General features: G+C 45.6%; 1 long non-coding RNA gene across 1 annotated transcript; it reads left to right on the top strand.

The window, feature by feature from the left end:
- The first annotated feature begins 1738 nt into the window (after window positions 1-1738).
- LOC128928699 (uncharacterized) lies at window positions 1739-3495 on the top strand. The gene is made up of 3 exons (XR_013522250.1): window positions 1739-2165; window positions 2305-2379; window positions 2701-3495. It is a non-coding gene; the product is annotated as an uncharacterized LOC128928699 (long non-coding RNA).
- Window positions 3496-26548: the final 23053 nt, after the last annotated feature.

A 26548-nucleotide genomic window follows, 5' to 3' on the forward strand; every position in this document is an offset into this window, starting at 1 on the left:
TGGCCCTTGGATACAGCTGAGCAACTGGAGCGATGCCTCAGGACTTCTGCTTTGTGGGAAAAATAACTCCTTACTTGTATAAACTAATAGCAACCAGTGTGTTTCTAGTTAATACACATCTCATCTTCGTGTTGCAGAGGAGGAAACTGAGACAGAGGGAGGTTACGTGGCTTTCCCAAGCCGGGGAGCATCAGGATCCAGAGTTTGTACAATTAATACCCTCCTCTAAGGGAAGAGTTGGGTGGAAAGGCAAGAATATGAGCATTTGTCCAGTCCTATTTAGAGCAGAGTCACGTCACACTGCATGAAAAAAATTAGGTCACTAGAAACCATTCTTTTTCTTTTCTTTTTTTCTTTTTTTTTTTTTTTTTTGAGACAGTCTCACTGTGTTGCCCAGGCTAGAGTGCAGTGGCACGATCTCAGCTCACTGTAACCTCCCCCTCCTGGGTTCAAGCAATTCCTGTGCCTCAGCCTCCCAAGTAACTGGAATTCCAGGCACTCGCCACCATGCCTGGCTAAATTTTGTACTTTTAGTAGAGACCACGTTGCCCAGACTGATCTCAAACTCCTGACCTCAGGTGACCTGCCCATTTCAGCCTCTGAAGTGCTGGAATCACAGGCGTGAGCCACCGTGCCTGACCACTCGAAACCATTCTGTATACTGAAACAGGAGAATCTGCCCTGACCATCCCGTCTCAGTGTCTGCGTGTAGGAGATATGGTTGCCGAACGAATCACAGAAAGAGACAGGTATGAGCCTGTTTTCCTGAGGCTTCCATCTTAGAGGAAGGCAGGCAGGTGGTCATCGGCAGGGTAACACACTTTCCAGATGATGTCAGAGTGCCAGAGTGAAATTCCCCTGGGAAGCAGCAGGCAGAAGGGTGTGGGCCTCTGGAGAGGGCTCTCCCCAATGTAAGTCACAAAGCCTGACTGTCTGAGATCACATCCCACAGCTCTGTCACCCCTAGATGACAGATTCTCATCAAAGCTGAGACATGTGACCTGGTGCAGTGGCTCATGCCTGTAATCCCAGCACGCTGAGAGGCCAAGGTGGATGGGTCACTTGAGGCCAGGAGTTCAAGGCCAGCCTGGCAAACATGGCAAAACCTCATCTCTAAAAAATAAAAATAAGGAAAGGAGAGGCAGAATTTTGTCAAGTTCCTCCAGGAAGCAGTCCCACAAGGCCTCAGTACTGCTTACTACAGCTGAAGGAAGTGTAAGTGACCGTCTGGTCTCTCTGAGACAGCTAGGGGGGAAGGGGTCACCCGAGAAACTCCAAGGCGCCTGCACCCCAGGAGGAGTGCACTGGGGTGGAGCCACAGAGGTTTGTGCCTCTTGTGTGAGGGAGGAGCCCGGCCCCTCCTCATCCTGGGTGGAACCTGGGATTCAAGTTACGAGGCAGGAAGAATATACTAGCAGGATTCTTGCTCTGGCTTTTAGGAGAGTCCCTGTTTCCCTTTTTTTGTCGTTTTTGCCCAATAAATTCCATTTTTATTCTCCCTCAAATCATGTGTGAGCCTAATTTTTTGTGGTCATGCGACAAGGACCCTGTCTTCACCCGAACTGAGGAGAGGGTTCTACAACACCCCTACTCAGACAGTGATTCGTCTACAACATTCTGTAGAGATTTTTCCAGACTGTTCTGTAGAGATTCTTCTAGAATGCTCTGTAGGAATTCTAGAACATTCTGTAGGGATTCTCCTAGAGCATTCAGTTACTAGGATAACAAACTATAGACACAGAGCCACTCTTTAACACACATGTTGGATTTAATGCATGATTCAATATATATTTCGTAAATATGGAATAATATTTGTGCTCGGTAGAGACACAGTAACCTTGGACATGGTAAAGGAGTTAGTTGGCTTCTCTTACATCTTTTCTTGCCAAGAAAAGTCTGGAATCATCAAAGACACCAGTGACCCCTTCAGCTCACCTTAGGCAGATTCCAGAGACAGGAATGGAAGCCGTCTGGTGTGGAGAGATTTCACTGAGGAGAAGCCCTTCTCCGTCCATGTCCAGACTGCTGAGATGGGTTTGCAGGAGCCACTGCTTTGAATTGGGATCCCTCCTGTCTGCACAACAGGGAACGTATTCGCTCAGGGAATCTTCAGAAGGCTGTGCAGTCGCCCAGCAGGAAGGGGTGAATGCCAGCAGAACTGGAAGGTGGGCTAGGCCAGCTGGGCCCTTCCTCACCATCTCCCGTCTCTGTGCATATCAGTCTTATCCTCTCTCACTGTGGACTTGAATTCTTTATTTTTATTTATTTATTTATTTTTTGAGACAGTTTTGCTTTGTCCTCCAGGCTGGAGTGCAGTGGCACCATCTCAGCTCACTGCAACCTCCACCTCCCAGGTTCAAGCAATCCTCCCGCCTACAGGTATGCAACACCACACCTGGCTATTTTCTTTATTTTTTATAGAGGTGAGGTCTCACTAGGTTGCTCAGACTGGTCTTGAACCCCTGGACTCCAGCAATCCACCCACCTCGGCCTCCCAAAGTGCTGAGCTTACGCGTGTAAGCCATTGCACCTGGCCCATACCTGAACTCACTGTTGAGTGGAAAATACGGCTGACCACAGTGCCCAGGTTTTACAGACAGTGGTTCCACTGCATTTGGGAATCCAGCTCTCGTCCCCCATTCCAGGTATTCATATCCTAGGGAATTCTCTGATGTGCTTTTGGGTTTACCAACCTCCCAGGGACTATTCACGTGTAGGAGGCATGAAGGCCAGGGCACGTGAAAACACGCCTGCCACCCTGTACACCGTTCAGCAGGTCCGAGAAGGAGCTTACGTTTCCAGAGTAAGAGGAGAGGTGAACAAGCACACAAAAGGGGCTGCCTCCTCCCCGAGGCACGAGACAGGCAAGGTGAGAGCGTTCTCCACTGTTCCCCCGTTCTGTGTCTGTGTATCTCACATCTCTCCAGCTTTTGTTTGCCTTCAGGCCATCCTCACAGGCAATGCTGAGTGGAATCAACTTCTGGATGTAGAGCACAGAAGCCACACCATGTGTGGGTCCTTTGCACTGATTGAACAATTTCCAGAAAGCCACTGCTCCTCTCTTGTGTTACAAGAAGAAAAAAAACTTCTTCATCTCACATATAAAGTCAAACTGGGAGTATTATTAACATACCTGAATGCTGACATACCTGAGGCCAATTCCTACCCCGATGCTCTCATATTTGCATCTGTGATTTATAACAGCACTATTCTTTAATTAAATTTTAATTGCACCAGGACTACACACATATATTCTCTTTGAAATTCAAGGGTAATGCTGAAGTTCTCATCAACCATTCCTTCAAACCCCCCACCCCCTCCTCTCTTTTCCCCGGGCTCAGCTGTTGGTTTGTTTTCTACCTGTCGGACTGCTCTGTAAAATTGTGTACATGTATTGGACCCTACAGCTTGAGAGGTTAGAGTATGTGGTGTGGCTCTGTGTGTGTCTTCTTTGAAAAGTTAACAAACTCTATGTACCTTTGCGGAACTTTTAAATTCAACAACATATCATGGAGATTTTTTGCATTATTATATGTAGGTTTAGCTCATTTTAAACTACATTTCCCTGCTAATGGATATTTTAAGTTGCTCCCAGTTTTTCTTTATTAACCTGTGCTGAAATACTCATATGTGGAGGAGAACATTTCTCTTGTTGAAATGTCTGAGAAGTGAAATTGGTGTATGCTTTTAAAATTCCAAGTCCTGCTCCACTAGGAGTGGGAGTGTGAAAAGATACCTGTTTCCGATACACTTCCCAGCACTTGACACTAACAATCCTTTAAACTTTTATTACAGTTTTTTCAAATGATGGTTGAGAGACATGAAAGGCCATCTCGTAACACTGGGTTTGTACATTCCAGGCAGGTAATTGGCGCTTGTAAAATGGGAAAACACTTTGAGTAAAGTAGAGCGTTTCATTAACAAAACCTGACTTTTAAAATCAAATGATCTGCTCTTTGCAGGATTTTAGCCTTTTGCTCATCCCAACAGTTAATTGCAAAATTGACCATTTTTGTAAACTGTTCTCAAATGACAGACACTCAGCTCCCAAACGAGATGTCACGAAGGAGCTTCGCTTTCCGTGCTTGACAGAACAGCGGCTGCTTCTTTGTCCACACAAAAAAAGACAAACCCCACCAAACCAGTATCCTTTCTGAAACGGCCTTAAAGTCAGAGCAACATTTGTGGGACATGATTCCGCAACCAACGGAACTTTGGATGTGTGTGTTGGGCGGGAAATCGGACTGGAGGGAGTTTAAAATCCTTTCCAACCTGGACAGCCCGCGTGCCCAGGATTCACTTGGCGATTCTCAGTTGTAAGGTTGACTGATACATTCAACAAAATATGGCTTTATCTTCTCCCATCTGCCCAGCGCTGCTCAGGATATAGGGATGAATCAGGGAAAGAGACACACAGACCTGGCTTCATGAGGCTTCCATCAGAAAGGCAGGCAGGCAGGCGGGATAATGTACCTGCCAGGTAATTTTGGAGAGTGGGAAGTGCTCGCAAGAGATAGGCAAGCTGCCTTGAAGGACACGGACAGGAGAAGGAGGTTAGGGGGTTAGGAACTCATTCTAAACCACATTTCCCTACTACAGGGTAAGGTCAGGGGTGAGCACTCTAAGCCAGGCTAGGGATGAATGTTAAATTCTGGGATGAGGTCCTGAGAGAAACTGCTCTGTCACCTGACGGTCTCTGAGGAAGGAGGGGACCATCAACCCCCCCGTTAAGGTGGGAAACCAGACTGAATAATCCCTTCCAGATTCGAGATTCTACAGTTTTCTAAAATGTTGGCAAATCTGAAATCCAAGCTTTTCTCCCTGCAGACTCAGAAGTCCATGATGTGAGTGGCGTCCACAGGTCCCTGTGGCAATTTGAGGGAATGCCCCTTGGCATCACCATCCTCACCCTGACTGCAGCCATCAAGGGAAACTCATATGCAAAGAAAACCGCTTTCTTGCTTTCATTCTTTTCTTTTGAGACACAGTTTCGCTTTTGTTGCTTAGGCTGGAGTGCAATGGCACGATCTTGGCTAACTGCAACCTCTGCCTCCCTGGTTCAGGTGACTCTCCTAAGTAGCTGGGATTACAGGTGCCCGCCACTACACCTGGATAATTTTGTATTTTTAGTACAGACAGGATTTCACCATGTTGGCCAGGCTGCTCTTGAGCTCCTGACCGCAGGTGATCTGCCCACCTCAGCCTCCCAAAGTTCTAGGATTACAAGCGTGAGCCACCGCGCCCAGCTGGAAAAAGCTTTCTTTGTGTTTTTTTAGGTTCGTATGGTTCACTTTGATTGCAGTCTTTGAGTGACAGTGGAGTAGCAGGACCTGGGGGGTAGATTGTCGGCCACTCCTAGCTATGTGACCTAGGAAAAGTTTCTCTACTGTCCCATGCCTCAGTTTCCCCATCTGTAAAGTCCTTATGGATTTGGGAATGGTAGGTGACTTCACAGATAAGGCATTTGAGGTTCGCTGCACAGTGAGCACTGGACGCACGCTGGCTCCCTTGCCAGGGCACCCCTCCCTCTGGGTCCTGCATGGGGCCAGGCTTCCTTGGGACAGTGTACAGTGAGATTTAGGGCCCATGTGGGTTGGCCTTTGGTTCTGTGTCCATGGAGCTTGCCTCAGTGGTGAGCATTAAGTTGGTGAGTGTCTCCCTGCAGGTCCACCCTGGTACATGCAAATCTGCCCATGGTGCAGTCTCCTTAGGCACATCTTTCCCTGGGGTCTTGTCACCTTCATGACAATGCCAAAATACCCACACAGCACATGGCCTGTAGAGAAGCCCCTCTATGATCCCTCCTGCATTTTAATTTTTTTTTTTTTTTTTTTACAGACAGGGTCTCTGTCACCCAGGCTGGAAGGTAGTGGCACAATCATAGCTCTCTGGGCTCAGGAGATCTTCCCATCCCAGGTTCCTGAGCAGCCAGGACTACAGGATGTGCCTCCATGCCCAGCTGTTTTGTTTTTTCTTTTTAAGAGACAAGGATTGAGGATCTTGCTGTGTTGCCCAGGCTGGTCTTGAACTCCTGGCATCAAGTGATCCTCCTATCTTGGCCTCCCAAAGTGCTGGGATTACAGGCATAAGCCACCCTGCCTGGCCTCCCCTCCTGCTTCCAAGTTAGACAGTATTGGTCTCCAAACCCTCTCGGGGACATTGACATCTGGAACAAATTCAAGAAGTTTCCCAGGCTACTTTTGCTCTCTTCTCCATCATGTCTATGTCCGAGGCTGACTTTCTGCTTGAGTGGGAGTGAGAGGGCACAGGGAAAAGACAGGTATAGAGAAATATGTCAAGAAGGACTTCCCATGTACGTGGGATATCATGCAGTTATCAGGGTTGACAGCATGCTGCTCAGGCCTTGCAGGGCACGGATGTCACATTCCAAAGGGACGATGGAGGAGAGTTTAGTAAAGGCAACATTGTCAAGGGTGGAGGCAAGAGGAGACTGGCAGCTGTACAGCCTGATGCCCCCCGAAGACCTGCAGGATCGGGGAGGGGAGCCTTCCCTGCAGGAGCTGAGAGCATCCACAGTGAGCTGCAGCCAACCCATGGAGGCCCTGCAGGGAAAAGCCGGTGGGAGGAATACAGCAGCCTCTCTCCTCCTGCCCTCCGTCTTCTGCAAAGTGTCTCGTGGGCCAAATCAAACCGAGACAGTGGAGCCTATGAATGCATTTATAAAACTTAGCCCCCAAGGCATAGGGCGGTGAAGAGTCTAAGGGGCAGATGGGGAATGTCTAGTGCAACAAGCTCGTGCTCTAACCCAAACTGACCAATGCTAGGGTCTTCTCTGCAGGAGAGAGCTTTTTCCACATTTCATGCAATTTACACATGTATGGGACTAGACTCAGGAATGCCTCCCGGACTCTCGCCACCTAAAAATAGACCGATGAACCGTGTTTCTGTAGAAAAACCGAAATCCATTCAGTGGTGGCTACTGCTGCCCTCAATGATGGAAAAGAAGGGGAGAAGGAGGCAGCACCCAGGGAGTGCATGAAGGAGTGTGAGGAATGGGCTTTCTACTCACAGGTAGAATCCTATTTAATCATAAGCTCGAGAGCAGGTTTTGCTACCGTCCATAGCAGCCATAAATTATCCCAGTATACTTAAGAGTTGGGTTCATTGATTTATAATACAGTTCATTTATAAAAACCAAACTTATTTCACAGATGACAACAGCTACTTGAAACGCTCTTTAAAGGGAAGGTGGCCTACAAATTATCCAGTTTGGTCTGAAACAAATTATTCATGAGGAATGCAGTGTCAGCAGGAAGGGGGCCAAGTATTATTAGTCGCTGACAGGATGAGGCCATATCAGTATCGGATAATTATTCCAGCACTTCAGGATGGAAAAGCACTGATAAGATGGGGAATGGAGGGCGCCAATGGAGGCCACAGATGCCCAGCAGCAGAGAGACGTCCTGCGTGGTCTGTCATCTGAAAAATATCTTTCAGGGACATCTGATGTTTCTCTTTCAAAAGAGGCAAAGTGGGTATATGGAAACAACCTGAATGTCAGAGTGTCACCCAAGGTTCATGTTCTCACGGCCGTGGAGAACAAGGACACTGATATATGAAGAGTGAGGTTAAGAGTGGAAGTTTACGGCCAGGCGCAGTGGCTCACGCCTGTAATCCCAACTTTGGGAGGCCGAAGCGGGCGGATCACGAGGTAAGAAGATCAAGACCATCCTGGCTAACACAGTGAAACCTCGTCTCTACTAAAAATATGAAAAATTAGCCAGGCATGGTGGTGTTTGCCTATAGTCCCAGCTACTTGAGAGGTCGAGGCAGGGGAATCACTTAAACCCGGGAGGTGGAGGTTGCAGTGAGCACAGATCATGCCACTGCACTTCAGCCTGGGTGACAGAGTGACACTCCAACTTGAAAAAAATAAAAGAGTAGAAGTTTAATTGGTGAAAGAAAGAACAGCTCTCTGCTGCAGAGAGGGGTCCCAGAGAAGAGGGCTCCTGGACCCGTGATGAAATGCGGGGGGGTTTAGGGATGAGCTGGTGAGGAGCCAGTGCCAGTTTTACATGGGGCATGAAAGACTGGTTGGACCAAATGTACCATTAGCATAGAGTGAGAAAAACCAGTTAGAACAGGTGAGCCATTTGCACGGGTCGGGAATCTGTGGCAGCCCTCAGCCTCATCTTTTACTATGCCGGCAGGTCCTCTGCCTGAGCTGCGCCCTGTTGCCCATTCCTTTACTGTGCACATGGGAAGCAAAGCAGGGAAGATCTGGCCCCCAGGTAGCCCGTTTCTGTTGGCACAGCTCCCACCAGTCCCTCATGCAAGCTTCCAGCTGGCCTGTCTATGTTTGAAGCTTGCTGCTTCAGGATGCTCTTTGTTAGACAAGAAATCATTTCTTGGGCTGCTTTTTGTTAGAAGGGAAGCTCTGCTGAGGACCCTTCTACTCTCACTATCTGCCTATATAATTTCTTTCTACCTCCTTTATCAACATGATCTATTGCTGGGGAATATATGACCACGAGCTTACGGCCCTAGACAACATACAGTTACTTCCCCATGGTTTCTGTGGGCCAGGAGGCTGGGCACGGCTTTGCTGAGTCTGCTGAGAAGTGCGATCTGATCGAGGCATCTATCATCCAGGGAGGAGAGCTCATCTGAATGCGAGGCTGGGGAAGGAGCCACTTCTAATTCACCCAGGTTATTGCAGAAGTTCCCGCAGGCTGCCCTCCTTTCTGGCCTCACAGATCCCGGATGTGGCCTCTTGCTTCATCAAGGCAAGAAGAGAGTCCTAGCGAGACGGGTCTCCCAACATCACACGATGCAAACATGCACAGCCCATCACCTTCACCACCTGCTATTAGAGCAAGTCTCAGGTCCTGCCTGCCCGCTGGGGAGGAGACCACACAAGGGTGTGAACATCAGCAGGAATGGGATGAAGACCACAGTGAGAAAGGGGGGAAAACTATCATGGGGGAGGAAAGGAAGCTGAAAGACAAAAGAATATAGCACGAGCCACAAAGATGGATATGTGAAAACTGCAAAAAAGTGGCTTGAAGACATTTGTTATTTCTAGATATCTGAGCTCTTCCTAGAAAGCAAAGGAATGAAATTTCACTCGGATAAAGGCCAGGAAGAAAGGCCCAGCCCTTATTTTTTTGAGCATTGTAAGAGAGATAAACACCAAGAGGCCAACCAGAGGATTCCCACTGACTTTATACCAAAGGGCTTTTCTCTGTTTTCCCCCAATAAGGCCCAGGGAAAGAGAAAGGGTTTCCATTTGCATCTCAGGTCTCAGGAAGGCACAGGAACTCCATTCAGACAGATCCATCAGCTCTAATCTCCTCTCATAGCTGAGCACTCCCACCCTAGCATGCCCCTGGGAAGCATTAGGATGAGGCCAGGGTGGAAAGTATCCCCTCGGTTTTCCAGGTTTTTAATGGAGTTGTTGAAAATGAGGTTTTGTTCAGCAACTTACTGTGCCCCAGGAGGTCTGCAGCGGCCAGGCTGGCTGCTGGCAGAGGAAGGAGGAGACAGACTCAATATTGTAATGTCCACTGAAGGCTCCAGAAGAAAAAAGAGGGAGCAGGGAAGGCAGGAAGGCTGGGAGAGGGCGGCAGAAACACTGCCAGGATGCTGAGTTCCCTCTGTTGGAAACCAGCCAGGCTGTTCATCCCAGTCTGAATTCCTGATGCAGTAACTCAGCTCCGGGGAGTTTCAGGATGATCCACCTGGCTCTGCTGTACTGTATTTAAGGAAGCAAAAAGAGAACTCCTCCCCAACCCCATCACGCCACTCGATGTTTCTTCACAGCCCGTTCCCTTCCTGGTCACTGGAGGTTGCTGAGAAAGGCTTCTCTTTGGCTTCTGACAGCTTCTTTTTCTCCCTGAACTTCACAGGAAGGATTATGACGGTGCTGCCTCAGACCAGGAGCCGTGGTCCTCTGATTCTCCGTGGAGTAATGGCGTCACGTAGTGAGAGCATCTCTCCTTGTAAGCATCTCTCCCTCCAAGGTCAGTGTCCCTTTGGGCACTGGCATGGTTGTGAGGCTCACCTCCCTTCTAGCACAGCAGGGCGGCAGTTAGGCTGGCAGCCAGGCAAACAGCAGCACATCTACAGAAGGAACTGTGCGCGTGGCGGTTATTTCCCACCGCTGACTTCTACTTACAAAACACTGCAATGACTATCCAGTCGGGTAATGATAACATTTTTCTCACATGTTACATTCATGGGAGTTAAACAGTGATTCTATGAAGCTGGGAAGTCTACCTGTTGTTAAAGTTACGGTGTGATCCACTGTAAGGTAAGTCATTATCTAATGCACCATCATGCTGGAGGATGTGTTGTAAAGTCAGCCCACCGCCCTTCCAAGGTTGAGAACCACATGTCCCAGGGTCCCTCTCCAGGCACAGTTCAGGTTAGAGTGTGCTAAAGAGGGGAATCTGTACAAGATGTAGAAGGCACAAAAAAAGTGAAAGCTCGTTTTCTCCAGTCAGTTGCAAGCAGACAAGTGGGCAGAGGACAGATTCACAGAGGCTTCCAGACACACGACAAAACATTCACTTCACTGCAGCGAACTGTGGTTGGTGGAGCTTGGGGGACCATCTTGGAGCTTGTAATGGCCCTGGAAGGTCTTGGAGAATCAGTGGCTTTGCTTCTGATGGAGGCATTCAATGTCAGCTCCTCTCAGCTTTCACTGCAGACTCTCTACACACTCTTGGAAGGATTTTTTAGGGAGGTGAAATAATTCATGGCTCCTCTTTAACCAGTATTGGGGGTGGTTGGATTGGGTAGTTATGGTGGGATATTAATGGGTCAGAGGTCCATCCTCATGCAAACTAATTTCTGTTGCCACCAGCAGCATCTTCAGGGGTTAGAAAGCACCTAGACACACATCATGTCACAGGAGGTCCAGTGCATGAGTGACTTGACACACCCACTCCACCAGGAACAAAGCATCTCAGCAGCTTCTTGATTGAAGGAGAGTCACTTGCACATGACTGGACACAGAGAGTGTCATCCTGTTGGCCATTCCACCTCAGCAATGGCACGATGGACACACACTGGTGTTGAGTGGAGACCAAAGGGAGCTCCAGTTGGGGGCGATGTGATGCTGACAGCATGGATGCTGCAGGCAGGATCAGCCCAAGGAGCAGGGTATAAAAGGCAGGCCTTACTATCAAAGATGGGTATAAAAGGCAGGCCTTACTATCAAAGATGACTTCCTATTGCTTTGCTGGAATGAAACATTAAAATTATCGAGTAGCAGTCACCAAAGTTTCCTAACTATGAAAAAATGTGCTTTACAATTATCGCCCAGAAAGGTTTGCCTTTTAGGTACATTGTAGGGTTGCATTTTGCAACTTCTTCATGGGGAAGTGGGTCCAAGCATGATTAACTCTTACTCAGCACAGGCACCAGTGAAACCCTCCAGTCCTGTTTTTCTGCAGGCAACTGGCAACTCTTTCGAGGTGGTAGCTGCTCCCTCAACCTGGGTCCTGAGTGACCCTGATGAGAAAAGCAAGCCCTGCTGATCAGTTACAGACACGCAGCACGTACGAGCCATGAAAAGGTGTTTTTAAGCTACTGAGATATGGGGATTATTTCTTACCACAGCATAACCTATCCTACACTAGGATATAGGTATGTGTCCATGTTGCTTTTATGTCAAACAATGCACTGATATTTCGCATTCTATTTTACTCTATTTCTTTTACCCATAAAATATTGGCTGCAACCCAATGGTTTCATGACTCGTGATGGGTACAAAACACATCGTTGCAAATGTACATGTGTTTGTGTGATTGGTTGTTTGATCTCTGTCTCCCTTCCCAGGCCATAGCACCATAAGGCCAGTCATATTTGGTGAATGAATGAATGAATGAATGAGTGAGTGAATGAATAAAATTATTCTATCTAATTATTTAGATGTTCTGACCCCACTGATGGTGGCTTTCAGCTTGGCCTATGAGCCCAGCACAAAACAAGAAAATAAGCACCACCTCCCATGGGAGAGTGAGCAGGTTTATCACTGAGAGGACGGCCATAGTGGGGCAGCAAGGCTCAGAAGACCATTGATAACAAGGCCAAGATTAAGCAGCTTTAATTTTCCCTATGGGTTTTACCAAATATGAAGAGAACCGAGCTTCTCATGTTACTTTGTTGTCTTGAAATGCTCACACTTAGAGCTTCTCTTGGAAACGAGCCTGCACTCCCTTCCTTGTGGGGAAATGGGCTTGGATCCATGTCCACACAATAAGAAATGGAACATTAAGGTAATGTCAAAGCAACTGAGGCTTCGAATGAAATCCATTCAATTATTGTAAGCTCGACTTTAATCTGAAAGAAGCCTCTTAATTGCCTTGGCTGCACTGCAGGTAATGGAAAGGTTAAATTGCCTTTAAACTTTTATTTTATTCATTGTAAGATAACTAATTTCAAATATTGAACTTCCTTCAGAGACACAATAAATTACTTTCTGAAATATAAATTTTGCCAATAATGGATGAGCTGGATATAAATGGAATTCCAACATCTTGGGGATGTATTCGTGTGTGCATTTTTCTACAAATGGAAGAAAAGAGAATTACAATGGTGAAATAAAACAGTAGCGCTGGCATATTATTATATGTTCTCTAAAGATATGCAGTCAGTGTGTTATATGAATTAAATGAACCACAGAGGCTGAATATCCTCAGGAAGATGAACCCTGGACTTTAAAATAAAAAGAGAAACATGAGCCCCGTCTTACTTATAAAATACCTGAGTGCTACCACCTAGAACATTCAAGGCAGCTCTGCTCTGAGCTCCTCAAGAAGATATTGCAGAGCTAGACAAGGTGCTAGTAAGAAGTGAACAGTAAGAACACGTGGACGGTAAAGTTAGTAGCTTCCAGAAAACAGGCATAAAGAGGTTTCCATTTCATCTTGTTTTCTGAAAAAAATACAGTGAGGATGCAAAAAGAAGACGTTCTTTAAGAAAGGTACCTGCACCTTGTCCCCTTCACTCCATGGGTCTGAACAGAACTCAACAGTGGAAAGCACTATTTCTTTACTTGGTTTGCAGGTAACAGCTGGCCATTTTGGACAGGCAAAACTGAAGCCCAGATTCAGTTCTAGAAATAAGAAGTGGAGATGGAAGTGACAAACTTGTGTGTCTAAAAATATATTTTATCATCTAAGAAATATTTATGAAGTACCTGCCATATACCCGGCACTTCACACACTAGGGAAATGGCAGTGCACACAGTGGACAAGTCTACATCCATGGAGATTTCCTTCTGATGTTAATGAAGAGGTACCAGACATTGGCCTAGGCAAGGATTTTTCGCATGAGAATTCAAAACCACAGTCAATAAAAGCAAAAATAAACAAATGGTATCATATGAAAGTAAAAAGCTTCTGCACAGCAAAGGAAACAATGGTGTGAAAAGACAGCTTGCAGGTGGGAGGAAGCATGTGCAATCTATGCGTCTGACAGGTGGGAGGAAGCATGTGCAATCTATGCGTCTGACAGGTGGGAGCAAGCATGTGCAGCTTATGCGTCTGACAGGTGGGAGGAAGCATGTGCAATCTATGCGTCTGACAAGTGGGAGGAAGCATGTGCAGCCTATGCGTCTGACAGGTGGGAGGAAACGTGCAGCCTATGCGTCTGACAGGTGGGAGGAAGCATGTGCAATCTATGCGTCTGACAGGTGGGAGGAAGCATGTGCAGCCTATGCGTCTGACAGGTGGGAGGAAGCATGTGCAACTTATGCGTCTGACAGGTGGGAGGAAGCATGTGCAGCCTATGCGTCTGACAGGTGGGAGGAAGCATGTGCAACTTATGCATCTGACAGGTGGGAGGAAGCGTGCAGCCTATGCGTCTGACAGGTGGGAGGAAACGTGCAGCCTATGCGTCTGACAGGTGGGAGGAAGCATGTGCAGCCTATGCGTCTGACAGGTGGGAGGAAGCATGTGCAGCCTACGCGTCTGATAGGTGGGAGGAAGCATGTGCAGCCTACGCGTCTGACAGGTGGGAGGAAGCATGTGCAGCCTATGCGTCTGACAGGTGGGAGGAAGCATGTGCAATCTATGCGTCTGACAGGTGGGAGGAAGCATGTGCAATCTATGCGTCTGACAGGTGGGAGGAAGCATGTGCAGCCTACGCGTCTGACAGGTGGGAGGAAGCATGTGCAGCCTATGCGTCTGACAGGTGGGAGGAAGCATGTGCAGCCTATGCGTCTGACAGGTGGGAGGAAGCATGTGCAGCCTATGCGTCTGACAGGTGGGAGGAAGCATGTGCAGCCTATGCGTCTGACAGGTGGGAGGAAGCATGTGCAATCTATGCATCTGACAGGTGGGAGCAAGCATGTGCAATCTATGCGTCTGACAGGTGGGAGGAAGCATGTGCAGCCTATGCGTCTGACAGGTGGGAGGAAGCATGTGCAGCCTATGCGTCTGACAGGTGGGAGGAAGCATGTGCAGCCTATGCGTCTGACAGATGGGAGGAAGCATGTGCAGCCTATGCGTCTGACAGGTGGGAGGAAGCATGTGCAATCTATGCGTCTGACATGCAGGTAGCATCCAGAATGCAGAAGGAACTCAAACAACCCAACCACCACGGAAACAAACACTGTAATTAAAATGACCGAAACGCCTGACTAGACATTTCTCAAAAGAAAATTTACAAATGGCCAACAAGTATCTTTAAAAAGGCTCAACGTTGCTAATCATCAGGGAAATGTAAATCAAAACCACAGTGAAATACCAGCTCATCCCAGTTAGAACAGGTATTATCCAAAGGAAGAAAAATAAATGCTGTTAAGGCTGTGAAGAAAGAGAACTTTTATGTGCTGTTAATGGGAAGGTAAATTAGTGTAGCCAATAGAGCCCACAGCATGGAGGTTCCCAAAAACTTACAAACAGAGCTAACATACGACTCAGCAATCCTACTGCCAGATACATATCCAAAGGGAATGAAGTCAGTATGCTGAAGAGATATCCACACCCTCATGTTGATGGCAGCACTAGTCATGATAGGCAAGATAATACCAGCCTAAATGTCCATCCGCGGATGAATGGGTTTTTGTTTTTTGGTTTTTGGTTTTTTGTTGAGACGAAGTTTCACTCTTGTTACCCAGACTGGAGTGCAATGGCACGATTTCAGCTCCCCACAACCTCCACCTTCTGGGTTCAAGCAATTCTCCTGCCTCAGCCTCCCGAGTAGCTGGGACTACAGGTGTGCACCACCATGCCCAGCTGATTTTTGTATTTTTAGTAGAGAAGGGGTTTCACATTGTTGATGAGGATGGTCTCGATCTCTTGACCTCGATCTCCACCCGCCTTGGCCTCCCAAAGTGCTGGGATTATAGGCGTGAGCCACCACGCCTGGCCGAATAGGTTTTAAACATGTGGTATAGTTGCATAGTATTCCATGGTACATAAGTACCATATTTTCTTTATCCCGTCTATCATTGATGGGCATTTAGGTTGATTCCACATCTTTGCTATTGTGTCCTTTGCAGGGACATGGATGGAGCTGGAGGCCATTATCCTTAGCAAACTAATGCAGGAACAGAAAACCAAACACCACATGTTCTCACTTGTAAGTAGGAGCTCCATGCTTGAAGACATAGACACATGGAGGGGAACAGCACATACGAGGCCTACCAGAGGGTGGAGGGTGGGAGGAGGGAGGAAATCAGGAAAAATAACTAACGGGTACTAGGCTTAACACCTGGGTGATGAAATCATCTGTACAACAAACCCCCATGACACAACCTTGTCTATGTAACAAACCTGCACATGCACCCCTAAACTTGAAATATAAGTTTAAAAATGTGTTCTATATACACTCTGGAATACTATTCAGCCATAAAGATAAATGAAATCCGTCATTTGCAACAACATGGGTGATGAGCCTGAAGGACATCATGTTAAGTGAAATAAGCCAGGCACAGAAAGACAAATGCCACATCATCTTACTCATACATGGAATCTAAAAGAGCTGGTCTCATAGAAGTCGACAGTAGTGTTTACCCAAGGCTGGGGGTACAATTCTTATGTGTCAATTAAAAATAAAATAAGACTAAACAAAGAGATGTCATAGTATGTTGGAAGGTGATAAGTGTTTTGTAGAAAAATATATTGGAAAAAGGCAACAAGGAATGTTGGGATGAGGGTGGATCCTGGCCTTGGATAGGATGGTCAGGGAAGGGCCTATGGAGAGGGAGACATTCAAACAAAAACCTTATATTGATGCAGAAGACACTATGCAGAAATCTGAGGGAACGGACTTGCAGATAGATGCAGAGCTTTTGAAACAGTGCTATGTGAGGAAGCTGTCCTGTCTACTGTAAGATATCTAGCAGCGTCCCTGCCTTCTACCCACTGGGTGCCATAGCACCTCTCCCCCATTGTGACAAAAATATCTCCAGACATTGCAGAATGTCCCCCGGGAGGCAAAGTCGCCTTTGGTTGAGAACCACTGAGCTAGGAAAAATAGCAAATGAGAAGGCGCTCAGTTGGAGACCTGCCGATGTTTTCCAGGAACAAGGGGGCCGGTTTGCCCAGAATAGAGCGAGCAAGAGAGATGCATGAGAGATGAGGTCAGGGAGACCACAGAGGCCACATGCATGAGGCCCGTGGGCCATGCTGACACTGGCGTCTACTCCACATGAGATAAGAAGCCACGTTGGTTGGGATGAGGCTCTCAGTCTATGTCAGGGTACGAGCAGTGCTGGACATCTCTGCCCTCTAGGTCTCCTCTCTACTTTTCCCTGCCGTGCTCCGCACCATCACCAATTGCACCCAAGGGCTCTTGTGGCCTCTGGCTTCCTGTCAGACTTGGCCAGTGGTAGCCAGAGAGATGCCCTCTCGGCAGCCCCACTCTCTGGCTCTGGCAACCACCTCCTTCTCTGCCTCTTCAGGTCTAAGGTAGTAATGGCTCCCCAGTGTTAAGACCCTCGAAGCACTGCACCATGCATGCCCTTGCTTTCTCTTGCTCCTGTCCACCTTACTGAATATCTGTGTCATATGCCTTCTGTGTTCTTCTAGGACTCAAATGAATGCAAAATTCATGAGTAAACCTAGAAAAGAACAAAAAGGACAGCTCACTCCCCAGGCTTCCCGGGGTTCAGTCCAGCTATGGGGACAAAGTTTATGTCTCCATTTTGCCTGGCTGCATCTAATTTCAGAGTTGTCTCAAAAAAGCAGACAGACCCACACAACAAAAGAACACACTTGCGTTTTAAAATAAACTTTGTTAAACAAAAAGGCTTGAAACAAACTTTGTAGCTGGAGGCTTTCTGCCATATTTACAGGCACCGCAAACACCGTGGAAGCTGTTTCCAAGGTCTGCAGCCTCCCAAACTCCTGCAGAGGCTGGTGACAGGACTGGCAGCTTATCTGCAATCTGGGGGAGGGCAGATTGTTTCCATTTTGTGCCTGCAGAGTTCTAATTCCAAACGCCACCACTAGCAGCTTAAAAAAACAAAAGCAGAAATCAGAGTGGCCTCAGCTAAGCAGGTAACTTGGGAAGAGAGATTGGAAAGGAAGGTTTAAGAAAATCTAACAGTCTAAAGTCCATTAAAGTAAACACAGACCAGGCATTTGCTTTCTGGTTTTTTTCCCCCCTAAATCATATAAAGAAAGTCAAGGAGCAGGAGGAAAATCTAGGTAATATAATAATGACATATAGAGTGTTGAGGCCAGAGAAACGCGGACAGGGCAGGGCATGAGAAAGTTTCATTCAATCCACCTGCTAGTGTCTGAATGTTAGAATTCTAGACTTCCACATCTGAGAGCTGGAGTAGATGCACTTTTCCCTGTTCCTCCTGCTAAGTAGAGCGAACATCCACGCTTTACATTATCTGTAAAGCAAACAGGAACCAAGGAGCAATGTCTTTGCTTTATTTTGCCTCATGTAATCCAAATTGAGTGCTAGAGAAGTTGATGTTTCAGAAATACCAATGGATGCAGATGAAAAAGGCCCTAAGCCTATTTTTTTAAACCCCCAAACACTAGGAAACAAACTGACTAGCCAGACAAAGTTTTAGATAATTAATATGCTTCTTCAAACATAAAACAGAAAAAATGATGACCCATGCCTACCACCACCAGCCAAGATTGAGCCTGGACCTTCTCCACTAGCCTGGAAGAAGGAGACCGACCTTCCCATGGTGTCAGTGGGGGACAGCTGAAGAGCAGCAGTGAAGCCCACTATCCCCTTCCAGCAAGAGCGGTGCTGTCAGTGGAGGCCTGACAGGGAGTCTGAACTCCCAGCCTCACCCAGCAGCAAGGAGGAGCCCCTCTCCCCAAATGTCAAAGGAGACAGGGTGAGAAACCTGGATAGAATAAGGCAGCACTGCTCTCCTCCATCCATCAAAACAGAATGACGTCAGAGAAAGCTGCTGAAACAAGGTTAATATCCAGAGTCCTGTAGCGTAATGCCCAAAGAAAGCAGGTTTCCTTTTTTTTTTTTTGAGACGGAGTTTCGCTCTTGTTACCCAGGCTGGAGTGCAATGGCGCGATCTCGGCTCACCGCAACCTCCGCCTCCTGGGTTCAGGCAATTCTCCTGCCTCAGCCTCCTGAGTAGCTGGGATTACAGGCACGCACCACCATGCCCAGCTAATTTTTTTGTATTTTTAGCAGAGACGGGGTTTCACCATGTTGACCAGGATGGTCTCGATCTCTTCACCTCGTGATCCACCTGCCTCAGCCTCCCAAAGTGCTGGGATTATAGGCGTGAGCCACCGCGCCCGGCCCCAGTTTTCCATTTTTAAAGTCCTTCATTATACTAAGAATCAGGGAACTATCAGCTTGAGAAAGTAATGAGAAAAAGTAATCCATTGCTGCTCACATGTGGATGACACACAGAATTACATGGCTATGACTTTAAAACAGTCACCCTAAAATTACTTTGATAAGTGATTGAAAGCACACTTGAAGCAAATGAGAAACAGAAACTTTAGCAAAGAAATAGAAAATATCAGCAAATAAGTACAAGATGTACAGAAGAACCAAATAGAAATTTCAGAACTCAAAAATAAAATAACAAATAAACAGCTCAGTAAATAGGCTCAATAGCAAAATCGAGGTGATGAGGGAAGAATCAGTTAACTGCTATGTAAGACAGAAGAACAGAAATTGCTCAGCCTGTTCAGAGAGAAAATAGACTTTTTTTTTAATGTGAGCTCAGAGACACATTAGAACTATGTCGAGATTTAACACTTGAGTCTTTGGAGACTCAGAGGGGACAAGAAAAATAGTGAGGTTGAAAAGGTACTTTAAGAAAAAATGCCTTAAAAGTTTCCAAAATTTGGCAAAAAAGAAAGAAAGAAAGAGAGGGGGGGAAGGAAGGAAGGAAGGAAGGAAGGGAGGGAGGGAGGGAGGGAGGGAGGGAGGGAGGGAGGGAAGGAAGGACGAATGGACGGACAGGTTCATAACTCATTTGACCCCAAACAGGACAATTTAAAGAATTCCACCTAAAATGCATTATAGTCAAACCTCTGACAATGAAAGAGAAAAAAATCTAGAAAGCAGTGAGAGAGAAACAACACCTTTTAGAACAGGAGAAAACAATTTGAATAAAAGAAGCTTTCTCACCAGAAACCACAGAGGCCAGAAGAAACCAGCAAAACCTTCTTCAAGGGCCAAAAGAAAACAACTGTCAACTCAGGATTCTCCATCCATTTAAATATCTTTCAGAAATGAAGGAAATTCAAAGCTAAGTGAATCTGTTGCCAGCAAGGCCATCCTAAAAGAATGACTAATGGGGCCGGGCGCGGTGGCTCACGCCTGTAATCCCAGCACTTTGGGAGGCCGAGGCGGGTGGTTCACGAGGTCAGCAGATCCGGACCATCCTGGTCAACATGGTGAAACCCCGTCTCTACTAAAAATACAAAAAATTAGCTGGACATGGTGGCACGTGCCTGTAATCCCAGCTACTCAGGAGGCTGAGTCAGGAGAATTGCCTGAACCCAGGAGGCGGAGGTTGCAGTGAGCCAAAATCGTGCCATTGCACTCCAGCCTGGGTAACAAGAGCGAAACTCCGTCTCAAAAAAAAAAAAAAAAAAAAATAGAATGACTAATGGAAGTTATCTTAACAGAAAGTGATAACAGAAGGGATCTTAGGATATCAGAAAGGAAGGAAGAACAATGGAAAGAAGAAAAAATGGGCATGCATGACAGGCTTTCCTTCTCCTGAGTTTTCTAAATTATATTTGATAAACGGAGCAAAAATTGTAACACTGACACGGTTCCCGTCTCATGTAGAGGAGGTATTTAAGGTAGTTATACATGAATATGGGAGGGTGAAGGACATGAAGGGAAGGAAGGCCGACTTGAATGGGTAAAACCAGTAGACTGTGGCAAGCTATGCATATAAAAAGAAATCCCTGGAGCAACTGCTGAAGTCTGTACAGTGCAATTAATTAAACACCATAGAGAAATCAAAACAGAATTTAAAAAATATTTAAGAGTCACAGGGAGTCAGTAGAAAGGAGGCAGAGAGAAATTACAAACAAAAAACAAAATAAGAGGGAAGACTTAAGCCCTAATATCAGTAAAAGGCAAGTTAGCAGGTGAGTATTCAAAGGCATACAAAGTGATATAATGGACTTTGGAGACTCAGAAGTGGCAGGGAGTGGGATTGGGGAATGGGATTAAAAAATTACATATTGGGTACAGTATACACTACTCACGTGACAGGTGCACAGAATCTCAGAATTTGCCACTATATAATTCATACCATGTAACCGAAAATCACCTGTACCGTAAAAGCTATTGAAATGAAAAAAAAGGAAAATTAAAGACAAATTAGCAGAATGGATTTATTAAAATGACCCAATGATATGCTGTCTACTTGAAATCTATTTCAAACATAACTACACAGGTAAGTTGACAATAAAGAATAAAAATGATATGTTAAAGAAGCATTAATCAAAAGAAAGCAGATATGCCTATATGAATATCATATCGACCCGGGAAAATAAATATTCGAGGGACAGAGACATATAATGATAGAATTGTCAATCCACCAAGCAGATAGAGTAATCCTAAATGTCCATGCATCCAACAGCACAGCTGCAATACATGTGAAACAAAAACCAAGAGCATCAAAAGGAGAAACAGACAAAACAACAATTACAGTTGGAGACTTCAACAGCCTCTCTCAACAACTGATTGAAAAACTAGGCAGAAAACCAGAAAGCATGCAGAACTCAACATCATCATCAACCAACTGGATCGAATTGACATTTGTGGGATACACCCTCCAACAAGAGCACAATGCATGTCCTTTTCAAGCGTTCACCAAACAAATACCAAGACAGGCCATTTCCTGGGACATAAAACAAACCTCCACAAATCTCAAAGAATTGAAATTATACTAGCTGCATTTTCTGAGCACAGTGGAATCAAACTAGAAATTGGCAACAGAAAGGTAATGGGAAATTCTCTACACACTCAGCACACTGAGAAAACCTCAAAGGCTATCAAAAAATACGTTGGACTGAATGAAGTGAAAATAGGCATATCAGAATGTGTGCCATGCTGTCAGTAAAGCAGTGCTGTCAGTAAAACTCATAGCACTAAATATTTTATATCATGGAAAAGGAAAAGTCTAAAATCTGTAATCTAAGTTTCCACTTCAATAACCTAGAAAAAGTGGAACGAAGTAAACCTACCTCAGGCAGAAAAGATGATGAAAAGTAGAAATCAAAGAAATGGAAAACAAAACAATAAAAAACAATAGTGCAAATTGATGAAACGAAGAGCCGGTTCTTTGAAACAACCAAGAAATGTGATGAACTTCTAGAAAAACTGTCAGGGAAAACAGAGAGAGAAGACAAAAGTCAGCAATATCAGGAATAAAGTAGGGGCTAAAACTACAGATTCTGTACCCATCAAAAGGGCTATGAGAAAACACTATGAACAGCTACACACATAAATTTGATGACGTGGATGCAATGGAATTTTATATATGACAAATCTTGTTGCCTAATAAAAAGAAGAAAGAGCTCTGTGCCTATGTGATGAGATTATATATTAATGTACAGATTTTTGTCTTTCATAAGTACTTTCTTCACCTTTCGTTTTCTTATCCTTCTAAGTAACTGTGAATGCCATGGACCAGCGCAGTGGCCAGCAATCTCCGACGACCCTGAGAACCTGCCCTCCAGCATATCTTCCTGCCCACTCCACCATCATCCCAGAAAAACTATATTTTGGTATAAATTGAAGGGGTACAATTACAATTTTGTTACACGGCTATATTATGTAGTGGTGAAGTTTGGGCTTTTAGTGCATCTATCATCTGAATTACATATATCGTACTTATTAATTTCTCACCCATCACTTTCCCTCCAACCCCACACCCTTCCAAGTTTCCAGTGACTATTATTTTATTCTCTATGTCTATGTGTACACATTCTTTAGCTCCCACATGGAAGTGAGAACACGGGGTATTTGTCTTTCTGAGTTGTTTTACTTAGGATAATGACCTTCAGTTCCATTCACCTTGCTGCAAAAGACATAATTTTATTCCTTTTTATGGCTGCATAGTATTCCATTGTGTGTATACACCACATTTTCCTTATCCGGTTATCTGCTAATGGACACTGAGGTGGATTCCACGTTTCTGCTATTGTGGATGGTGCTGTGATAAACACAGAAGTGTAGGTATCTTTTTTATAGAACGATTTTTTCCTTTGGGTAGATGCTCAGTGGTGGGATTGTTGGATTGAATGGTAAAGCTCTATTTTTAGTTCTCTGAGAAATCTCCACACTGTTTTCCATAGAGGCTGCATTAATTTACATCCCACCAGCAGCATATGAGCATTACCTTTCCTCTGCATCTTTGCCAACATCTGTTATTTTTCATATTTTTAATGATAGCCATTCTGACTGGCATAAGATGACATCTCATGGTGTTTTAATTTGCATTTCTCGAATGATTAGTGATATTGCACGTTTTTCCATAAGCTTCTTGGCCATTTGTATGTCTTCTTTTGAGAAACGTCTGTTCATGGCATTTGCCTACTTTTTAATGCGCTAATTGAGAAAACCCAATGTTACATAGACATTGTGTTAGTTGGCCAAATACAAAGCACAGGATTTGGATTTTGGGACATTTTGAAGGAATGATAGATACCTGAAGAAAGAGCTTTATACACAGCCAAGGTGGGATGTGACTCTTTGGAGATTGCCCAGCAGAATTTACACATCACCTCTCTGCTGTGTCAATATAACACACTCTCCAACAGGGCACCCAAACCCCCAGGCATCAGAAATCAACTATAAACCAGAGATCTGTAAGAGAGCTACTAATTTTCACTCTTTTCAGCATTTTAGATATATATATATCGTGTATCATTATTTAACATAATTATCAGCATTTTGCTAAATAGGTCTCATTTCCTGCTTAGTGTTGAGTAAAATTGAATCAAGATGGTGCAGTGGGAAGACTATGGACTTTGTGTGGGATTCTCCAGGGATTTTGTCCTGACTCTATCATTAATAAGCTACCTGGCCTTGGGCAGAACCCAGCTCATCTGTGAAATAAACTGACAGTAAAAGTTTCCTCCAGATCTTATGCTTGATAGATCTCTGATGATTCATATTCTTACGTAAAAGTCCAGATTGCCTGGAATTATTCATTTCTGATCTCATCCATTCGCTGCTCAGAATCTATGCATTGTTGCCCAGTGCTTAAAAAATTAAAACCTAAATCCTTAGTCCCAGCTTCAAATCAAGCAATGACCCTCCACACTGCCTTTCTTCTTTCCTAGTGATGGGTCACCAGTCTCATTTTTCCTTTGTGTGTAAATGAACGTCCACCTCTGTCTTGCTTACTCTTAGTCATTCTTCAGTTCTCTAGTCTAACATTCCTTGTTCACACAGAATGACCACACAGAATGATCAGCTCCCTGTGTTATATGCAGGCTCTGGTGCATGTTGTTACTTTTCCACGTAGCATTAATGGCAGTTTGTGTTGTGGTGGGTTTCAGCAGGTGTATTTGGATATTGGCTCTCTCGTGCTAGACTGATAAGACCGTGAGCTCTTGAGAAATAAACGTGTCCATCTTTTTCTCCATGGTACCCTGACCAGCATGGCACCTGGAGGATGAAAGGGAACAGGGATACAGAAGGTGGGGGCAGAGATGGGGGAAATAATCTTCTAGACGAAGGAAGCAGCAAATGCAAGGGTCCTGAGATACAACAGATGTGTTAGTGTGCAGACTGGAGAGTGAAAGAGGCAAAATCCAGAGGTGGAGAGAAGCCAGATCTGTGTGGGGAGATACAGGGGATCGTAAGGAGTCAGATCATTCGGTTAAGTAAGATGGACTGCCCCTCAATGACGGCAGAAAGAGACATGATTTATGTTTCAAGGTTAAAATACCACTCTGTCTCTGTGTGAAAACTGGATTGTGTGGAACACTCATAGAATCGGGCAGCTGGTCAATTTGCCCAGGTGAGAGATGGGCACTTAGGGGAGAGTGGTTGTCAGTGAAGACGGAAAGAATTAGGTAGGTCAGCTTAGATTTTTGAGACCAAGCCTATGAGACTTGTAATAGTTTGGTTGTTGGTGTCAGGGAAGGGAAGGATCACAGAAAACTTCTGAGTAACACCTTAACAATGAAGAGGCTTATGTGCCACTTACCACATAGGAGAACCATGGGTGAGGGCCAGGTGATAGCATAAATCATGCCTCATCTCCCACCCAAACTCAGGTGCCGAGGCCATAATCCCCAACATGACCGCATTTGGAGACAGGTTCTGTAAGGAAGTAGTTGAGGTTAAGTGAGGTCATAGGGTTGGGGCCCTAACCTGGTAGGACAGGTACCTTGCGAAGAGAAAGAGATCCCCAGGATGGGCATGCACAATGGAAAGACGGTGTGAGGATGCCAGCCACAGACGCGCCTGGGAGAAACGAAACCTGCTGACACCTTGACCTTGGACGACCAGCCTCCGGGACTGTGAGAAAATAAAGTTACGGTGTTTACACCACCCGGTCTGTGGTATTTTGTTATGGCAGCTCTAGAAGACCCATACATTGAGTCTTGGGGGAAAAATATCTGTTTTTAATATATTTCATATAAAATATTTTCAAACAATCAAATATTGATGAGAGCCTCACTATATCTGAGATGCTGAAAGTCCTGGACTGTAAACAATAGGTGCTCAACGAATGATTGTCAAGTGAACATATGAATGAGCCGTTACTAAAAGCTACCAGAGGGACAGGACATTTTCTTGCTGGTGAGTATGACCTTATAACCAGCCAGGAGAGAAGCAAGTGAAGCAGAGACCATCCAAGTGTGTCTTTCTCTTGAGTCTGTCTGTAATGGACAAGCCTCAGTGAGAGCCAGATTTAACAACAGAAACCAGAGGGTGCTCTAGGATCCCACACTGTTAGCACCCCAGCACAGGCAGGAGTGCAGTTGGCTTGAGGGGCAGGCATGGTGACACTCAACTCGCTTTTATTCGTTCATGGTGCTATGACTGGTCAGTCAGTGCAGGGGTCTGTCTCTTCCTAAACTTCAAGCAGTTCTTGTGACTCAGACTGAAGACTGAAAGATACAATAATCCCCTAGGAAAACCTGTTGTGTCCATTCTTCAGTGGTTAACCAGAGAAACTGCTTGGGCTGACCGCAGGAAGCAGAGAACACAGAACAGTGGTCCCCAACCTTTTTGGCACCAAGGGACCAGTTTCATAGAAGACAGTTTTTGCACGGACCAGACAACAGGGGTAGTTTCAGGATAATTCAAGCACATTATACTGATTGTGCACTTTATTTCTATTGCTCTTACATTGTAACACAGAATAAAATAATTCTACAACTCACCATCATGTAGAATCAGTGGGATTCTGAGCTTGTTTGCCTGCAACTAGACAGTCCCATCTCGGGGTGACGGAGACAGGGACAGATCATTAGAGGCATTAGATTCTCACAAGGAGCCAGCAACCTCGATCTCTCACCTGCGTAGTTCACGATGAGGTTCATGCTCCTATAAGAAGTTAATGCTGTCTCTGATCTGATAGGAGGCACAGCTCGGGCAGTAATGCCAGTTCCTAACAGACCAAAACCAGTTCATGTGCTGGGGGTTGGGAACCCCTGGTGTAGAAGGTGATAACGTAGCGGAATAGTTAAAAAGCTTAAGAACACAGTTTCAAAGAGCAAGAGCTAGGGAAATGACTGGCCATCTTCTTAGGATGTGACGACTGGAATGAGTCCGTTTTCCATTCTTGCATCACTCTGCTAAAGACTCAAAGTTCGGAAAGAGCTGATAAGACTAGAATGAATTATAGACTCACTTTTGGTGAGGGAGGGCGAGGATCTCTGACCAACTGTCCCCCACACAGGACTACATGCAATAAGTAAAAGCTCATTCTTCAAAAAATAAACTGAAGTGTTACTCCCACGAGAAATCAAGTGGACGCAGGCGGGCAAAATAGCTTGTTCACGCCACCCCGGAGACGGGCAAGTGGGATGCATCCGTCATTATGTGAGCAGGTCAGTTGGCCACACAACGGCAGCTCAGTTATGAGTGAGAGACAAACACGCTCGATAGCTTTACGGGCTAGAAGGACAGT

This window comes from Callithrix jacchus, chromosome 9 (assembly GCF_049354715.1).
Source record: "Callithrix jacchus isolate 240 chromosome 9, calJac240_pri, whole genome shotgun sequence".
Lineage (NCBI taxonomy): Eukaryota > Metazoa > Chordata > Mammalia > Primates > Cebidae > Callithrix > Callithrix jacchus.